This window comes from Orycteropus afer, unplaced genomic scaffold (assembly GCF_000298275.1).
Source record: "Orycteropus afer afer isolate SDZICR_OR568_19922 unplaced genomic scaffold, OryAfe1.0 scaffold01010, whole genome shotgun sequence".
NCBI lineage: Eukaryota > Metazoa > Chordata > Mammalia > Tubulidentata > Orycteropodidae > Orycteropus > Orycteropus afer.
The window spans coordinates 135,478-142,137 of record NW_006922597.1 but is presented as its reverse complement, the minus strand read 5'-3'; the positions used below and the strand labels follow the sequence as shown (position 1 = coordinate 142,137).

Here is a 6,660-nt window from a genome sequence, read left to right as displayed (position 1 = left end):
GAGAGAGAGAGAGAGAGAGAGAGAGAGAGAAAGCACAACCCTGCTTCCTGACTTCCTGGTCCCATTTCCAGTTGGCATGAGGCCCGGCTGGACTTCATTTCCTGTTCTTAGATTCTGTGACACGTAACCTCACAACAGTTTCCCACTTCCCCTTTATTCTCGAGCTAGTTTGAGTGGGTTTCTGTTCCTTGCAGCAAAATGTACCCAGACTAAGACAAATGAAAACTGGGAATATAAGCACATGACTTGCATAAGCAAAAACAAAGAGCACTTATCTTGGGAGGGGTGAATGCAATTATACAGTGTTTGTGTTTATTCACCCCAAAGCTCCCTCATTTCCTGACACTTGCTACCACAGACATACACTACAACCACACACTCATGTGCACTGACATCCATTGACACACAGAAATAAACACAACAGCAACCAGATACACTTATTCAGACACCCCTACGTGCATGGACACATGCCAGCATGCAACATTGCCTTTGCACTTTCATACCACACTGATACAGAGCCTTAATGACATGCAGTAACATACACCCACACATATGAACACAGTGACACTGCCCCTAAGGCTCAGGGCAGGAGTTGAGACTTGACTGGGCTCTGTGCAGCCCTCCTTCCCCAGCTGCCAAGTGACTCATCTCCAGGGTTGCTAATTAAAGCCGGGACAAAGGGGACAGAGGCGAAGGGAGGAGAAGAGAGAGGAGGCAAGTTTATTTTGGTGCCAACCAGGCACCCAGCCAGCTTAGGGGTCACCACTTCCTGGGGCTGGGCTAGGCGGGGGCAGGAAAACACAAAGAGGAAGGAGAGAAGAGGAACCTCTTACTCCTCTTGAGCTTCCTGGAAAGGTACTTCCTCTGGGAAAACTACCAATTCGCTCCCCCTCCCTCCCCTTCTGTCCTACAGTCAGAATCCATCTCTACCTTCTCTAGGACACTTGTCCATACACTGGCATTCTGCCTCATTATCACACTCCCATTTGGTCTTGTCAGAGCTAGGTGATCTGTGTCTTGTTTGCCTGCTTCCATCTGCCCCATGGTATCACCCAACACAGGCCTGGCCCATAGTGAATGCTCCATACATGCTTCTGGAATACAACTAAGTTAACTACAATATAGTATGGTGATTACCAATCCTATGGTCTGGAGTCATATTCTAATTCTACCAAGTTGCAAATTATTTTAGCTCTCTAAATCTTCATTTTCTCATCTGTGAAACAAGAATGGTGATGATGACAATGATGAACACCCCCACCTCTGGCCTGGTGTAGCAGCAATTACACAGAGCCAAGTTCCAAACCTGGCTCCACCATATAGTGTTGGAGGACCTCAGACAAGTCACACACGCTCCCAGAGGATTGTCTCATATGTAAAATGGAGACTCACGATATGGTGTGATAGATTTACTGTAAAATTTTGAGCTACTAGTTGTAAAGAGTCATGTGTGGAGCCCAGCCCTTAGAAGCAGCTTAATAAATTTCAGCAGTCATTACTAAGGATGGAAGGAGGAGCTCAGATTTTTGGGGCCAGAGAACCCTGGAAGGGAGAAAGGCATCAGGATGGACTAGAGCATTCAGGGAAGGCTTACTAGAGTGGGTAGGTAGACCTCCTAGAGCCAGACAGCATGCAGCAAGCAGTAAATGACAAGGTTCCAGACAAAGGAAACAGTGGAAACAGAGAGCTGGGCAGGGTGGGCAACCAGGCTGAGCTGAACAGGAGGCAGCATGGGAGGGAAGAGTGGGATGCAGCTGGGGAGGTGCTGGGACTGGCAGTGTCCTGGACATATGGATGGGGGAGCCATGGAAGGTTTATGAGGTTTCTGCCATCTCAGATTGCCAGGAGGTCAAATCAAGAAAGAATCTTAAACATTGTCTAATCCAAACTCCCGTTGGACAGATGGGGGCACTGAGGCCCAGAGTGGGAGGCCTCAGCTGGGAACAGAGCCAGCAGTGGCTCCTCCTCCCACTTCTTTTCCCTACTGCAGTGGCTCCCGTTGCCATGGGGACGTCCCTGGCTCTGCGAGTGTCAGTAGCTCCCCCACCCCCTCCCTCCTTCCCTAGCAACAGGCCACCTCCTCCTGCTCTCATCCTTGTGTGCCTAGCAACCCCACCTGGTCCCCAAGGTCCCTGAGTTCCAGCCTGACCCTCACTGTGGCCATGCCTTTCTAGGCATGGGTTCCCTTTCTCTTCTGGTGGAGGGCTTTATCAGACTCCTCTTTCCCCTCTCTATTCTCAAGTTCTACACTTCACATGTTTCCAGCTTGACTACACAGTATATGACAATAGGTTGGGTTAGAAGGCAGAAGGCACAACAATTTGTTGAGCCACTATTTTACGCCGAGGCTTGCTTATTTTAACTTCTTTCATTAACCCAGAGAAGCCTGAATTAGTGTCCTCATTGTATCAATGAGGAAACTAAGGATCAGAGAAGTTAAGTGACTTAGCAAAAATCACACGGCTAGGGTCTCTGCCAATAACTAGCTTTGTGACCTTAAGCTAAGGCCAGCCCCTCTCTGAATCTATGTTTAAGGTGCCTTTAGCATGACAACCTCTCACAGATCTACAGGAAATCTATAGCCCTCCCCCAACACCAGCTGTTTGGCTCTAATTAGGACTCGCACTTCCTCTAGCATCCCAAACTTAGAAGCCTTCAGGCCTGGGTCCTGCCACAGGTGGCTTTCAATCCACCTACCTTGCTCACTCCTTGGTGTTCAGGTGTTCAGTTTCCAAAACAACCAAGGCCTAGATCTTCTCCTTGCTTTTTTTTTTTTTCCTATCTCAACATCCCCACCACTACACACTGTGTATGTATGTGTGCAGGTAAGCGTGTACACACACACACACACACAATGTTTAATAGATGAGGAAAGATATTTGTCCAGATGCACATAATTAGGAAGCAATCTGGTCAAATATGGAACTCAGATTTGCCTGGATCACAAGTTTCTGCCCTTTCTATGCCATGGAGCCTCTTCCTCTCTCCTCCACAACATTTCCTGGCTCCCCACTAACGATACAAGGTATCTGTGACCCATTCCCAGCTGGCACTCTGAACTTCAACATTTGTTCTTTTCCTGCCAGGATCTTCTGTTTTAGCCCAACAGACTACTTACTGTGCCTAAACCCATCCTTCATTTTATTACACATGTAGATTCCTCCTCCAGGGATGCTCTCCCTATGTGTTAGTCCTCCACAGCTCAATTCAGACATTGCCTTCTATAGGAAGTTATCCCTGACCCATAACTGAAATGAACTCAAGAACTGAGTTATGTGTCCTGAGAGCATCTTCAGAGGACCCCACCATGATTGCAATATCTAGCCCCACAAGTGCTATGTTTGAAGCCCTTTCCACAGCCCAAACTTGACCCTTGCTTTCCCAATTGCTGAGTCCTCAAGACCCCTATAGCCTCCTTGACTGTGGACTCAGGATGGATGCCAGGAAGCATGTCTTAGTAAAACAAATGTTGGATTCAGAACCAGACAGTCCAGGGCATGAATTGGAGTGATACCACCCTGCCTCATACCCTCTTCTTGGGAAACCTCTTTCCTCATTTGTAAATCAGGGATCCTAATCCATGCCTAACAGAGCTGCTGTGAGAATGCAATAATACCATATTCAAAGTTCTTAGTATGTGAGGGAAAAATGGTAATTGCTATTATTACTAATGTTAAGATAAAGATGAGGATGATTATTATTATCTAGTAGGCTGTTGAGAGCTCCTGCACTGATGGAGTGGGCAGGGCTCTGAGGTTGGTGCCAGGCAGATCTGGGTTTGAATCCTGGCTCAGCGATATATTAGTTGCATGGCTTTAGGCAAAACCTTTAACCACCCAGACCCTCAGTTTCCTCAACTATAAAACTGTGATGATAAGGCCAGCCCAGGGTCCCCCTACAATGTCACCAGGAAGATCAAACAAAAGAAAGTCCCTGACAATTTCTATAAATTGTAAAGACCCAACATGTGTCATCATATGACTTATGATTATGATAATTATTAAATACCCTGAGCTATAGGTTCCATGAACTCCCCTCCTGGGAAGAGCTAAGAACTAGAGACATCTTCAGTCTGGTTCCTCAACAAGGAGGAGGCATAGCAACAGGGATACCTGGGGGAGCCCTAGGCTCAGAATAAACCCAAGTTTCCTTTCTGTAAATCTACAGTGGGACAGTAGAATCCATGTCCTTTGCTAGACTAGTACCTCCTAAATGCTAGAACAAGCTGTGCTTATGCCATACTCCTTGATTGCATGCTGGGATAAATTATCTTTCATCATACATGCTTTGCCTGGACACTAGAATTGACTGTGTATATCACATTGCCCCTGCCTGAATGGTGAACCTAAGTGTGCTTCCATCCCATAGTCCTACATTGGTCCTAGGCATCCCTCTGCCTGGGATGCCAGAATAGAATGTGTATTATCACACATATGTATGTATGCTAGGATTTACTGCCCCTGTCTCATATTCAAGGAGCCCTGGTGGTATAATGTTTAAGGTGCTCAGCTGCTAACCGAAAATCTGGTGGTTCAAACCCACCAGCTGCTTCACAGGAGGAAGATGTGGCAATCTACTTTCATAAATATTTATAGCCTTGGAAACCCTGTGGGGCAGTTCTCCTCTGTCCTATAGGGTTGCTAGGAATTGGAATTGACTCGACAGCAATGGGGTTATTTTATTTGGTCCCATATCCACTGCCTGGATGATAGGACCAGGGCTACTGCATATGGTTGGACAAGCTGTGCCCTGCACAAGGGTTCACAGCCAAGAAAGCACAAGTGGGGGCCTTCCCCCCAATCTGTGCTGCACTCACCAAGCCACAAACTCTGGTGAAGAGCTGTAATAGACTAGAGGAAAGGGGACATTTCTCCAATTGATCCATTCAGAGGGGTTGCCCTTCAAAGGGATGCTTTTTTCTATTCTTCACAAAGGTGATAAGCTAGTTGAAGCCCTGCCTAGGATCAATTGTACCCATTCCATGCCCCTGCTGCCTACCTAGATCCTCGCACTGCTTTGCCCACCTCATCCCATTGGCCCATCCCATAACCCCCTGCCTGGATGTTAAGATTGGTTGGGCCCTACCCTGAGCTTCCAATCATTCCCAGAAGGTCCCTGTGCTTGAGACCTCTATCTTGATGAAGCTTCCGATAGGTTAAGGCCCTACGTAGTGCACAAATAGCCCATTTCTACCCTAGTTTTGCTCCTGCCTCAAGTGGTAGATTAATCACACCCTTAAAATGTACTGAAGCTTGTTAACATTTTTACCATGCATGCAAAACTTTTTTACTGTCACCATAATGTGTATTTCTAATATTTAGCATGTGTCACACCAAAAGCCCATCCAAATTCCACTACTCAGTGCTGGCATGGTTCAGAGTGGAACACAAAGTCTGGACCAGGGAAGCCCAGTACCTACTGTGCCCTCTTCTCCTGAGAGGAGGAGTTGGGGAAAGGTCCAGAGATGACTTTAGAGATTAGCTCTCATATCTGGGCAGCTTCAATGAGTACATACAGTGTTTGACCAAACTCCAGACTTAGCTAGGGTCAGATAGACTGAGGAACAGTCTTCAAACCCCTCCCCATGACGACCATATTTTACCCCCGCCCTCCCACACCACTTAGTACCCACCCCCCCAAAACCAGTGGGAAAAAGCCCTGAGTTTGTCCCCAGCCCCTGCCTGTGAATCCTGAAATAAACCAGAGCCCGCCTACCCCCGTCCCTGCCCCATCTCCCAACTACTACTAAAGAAAGGAGGTACTGACCTGACGGTTCTGGAATTTTCACCATCAGACCTGAAAGGGAAACAGAGTGGGGGGGGGGGAGAAAAGAAACAATAATCAGTATATCCTCTCTACTGTTTCTCCCTCTCTGCCCTATGTTGGGAGCTTGTGCCCTAAAAAAATCATAAAAATTAGGGGAAGGGTATTTCATGCAAAGAAAATAGCAAGTACAAAGGCTGTGGGATGGTAAAGTGCCTAGTTAGTTGGAGGAACATGGAGGGGTCAGTGTGGTGGGGTGGAGTAAGCTAGGGGAAGAGTGGTCAGTGGTGAGGTCAAAGAGGTACCAGGAGCCAACTGTGTGGAGCCTAGTAGGTCACAGTGAGGAGTGCAGCTTTCCTCTAAGTGGCCTGAGAGGCAGCCTACAGCTGAGGGCAGGGGGAAAGCCTGAGCTTTAAACACAGAGAGACCTAGGCTCAGATAATGGCTCTGACACTTACCAGCCCTGTGACCCAAGCAAGTCACTTGACTTCTGAGCCTCAGTCTCCCCATTTGTAACAAGGCCAATTCTCACAGGGCTGTTGGGATTATTAAGCCCTTTGTAACCCACTAGACAAATGCCAGGTATTATTAACAACATAGAAGAGGCTTTGGCAATTGCTTGGTCCAACCTGCTTATTTTCCAGATGAAGAGAATGAAGCTGAGAGAGAATAAATGAGTCAGCTGCTGGGCTTCTTTTTACTACATTGGTCTGCTTTCTTCATTGTAAGGCCCCCCTCAGAGGCAAGGAAAGATCAAGAGAAGAGAATTGAGTGGGGGTCAGCTTTGAAGGAATGAGTGAAGTGTGAGCCATGCCCCTCTGGCTACTCCTTCCTAAGAAGAATTCACACATGTGCATGTGTGTGTGTGTGTGTGTGTGTGTGTTTGGGGGTGTGTGT

General features: G+C 47.3%; 1 protein-coding gene across 1 annotated transcript in view; it reads right to left on the bottom strand.

The window, feature by feature from the left end:
• The window catches only part of IQSEC2 (IQ motif and Sec7 domain ArfGEF 2), a 98,727-nt gene that overhangs the window by 58,364 nt on the left and 33,703 nt on the right, over nucleotides 1–6,660 (bottom strand). The window contains exon 2 of the mRNA XM_042783392.1: nucleotides 5,767–5,796. The gene's annotated coding sequence lies outside the window, so the exon portion shown is untranslated. The remainder of the gene's footprint in view (nucleotides 1–5,766; nucleotides 5,797–6,660) is intronic.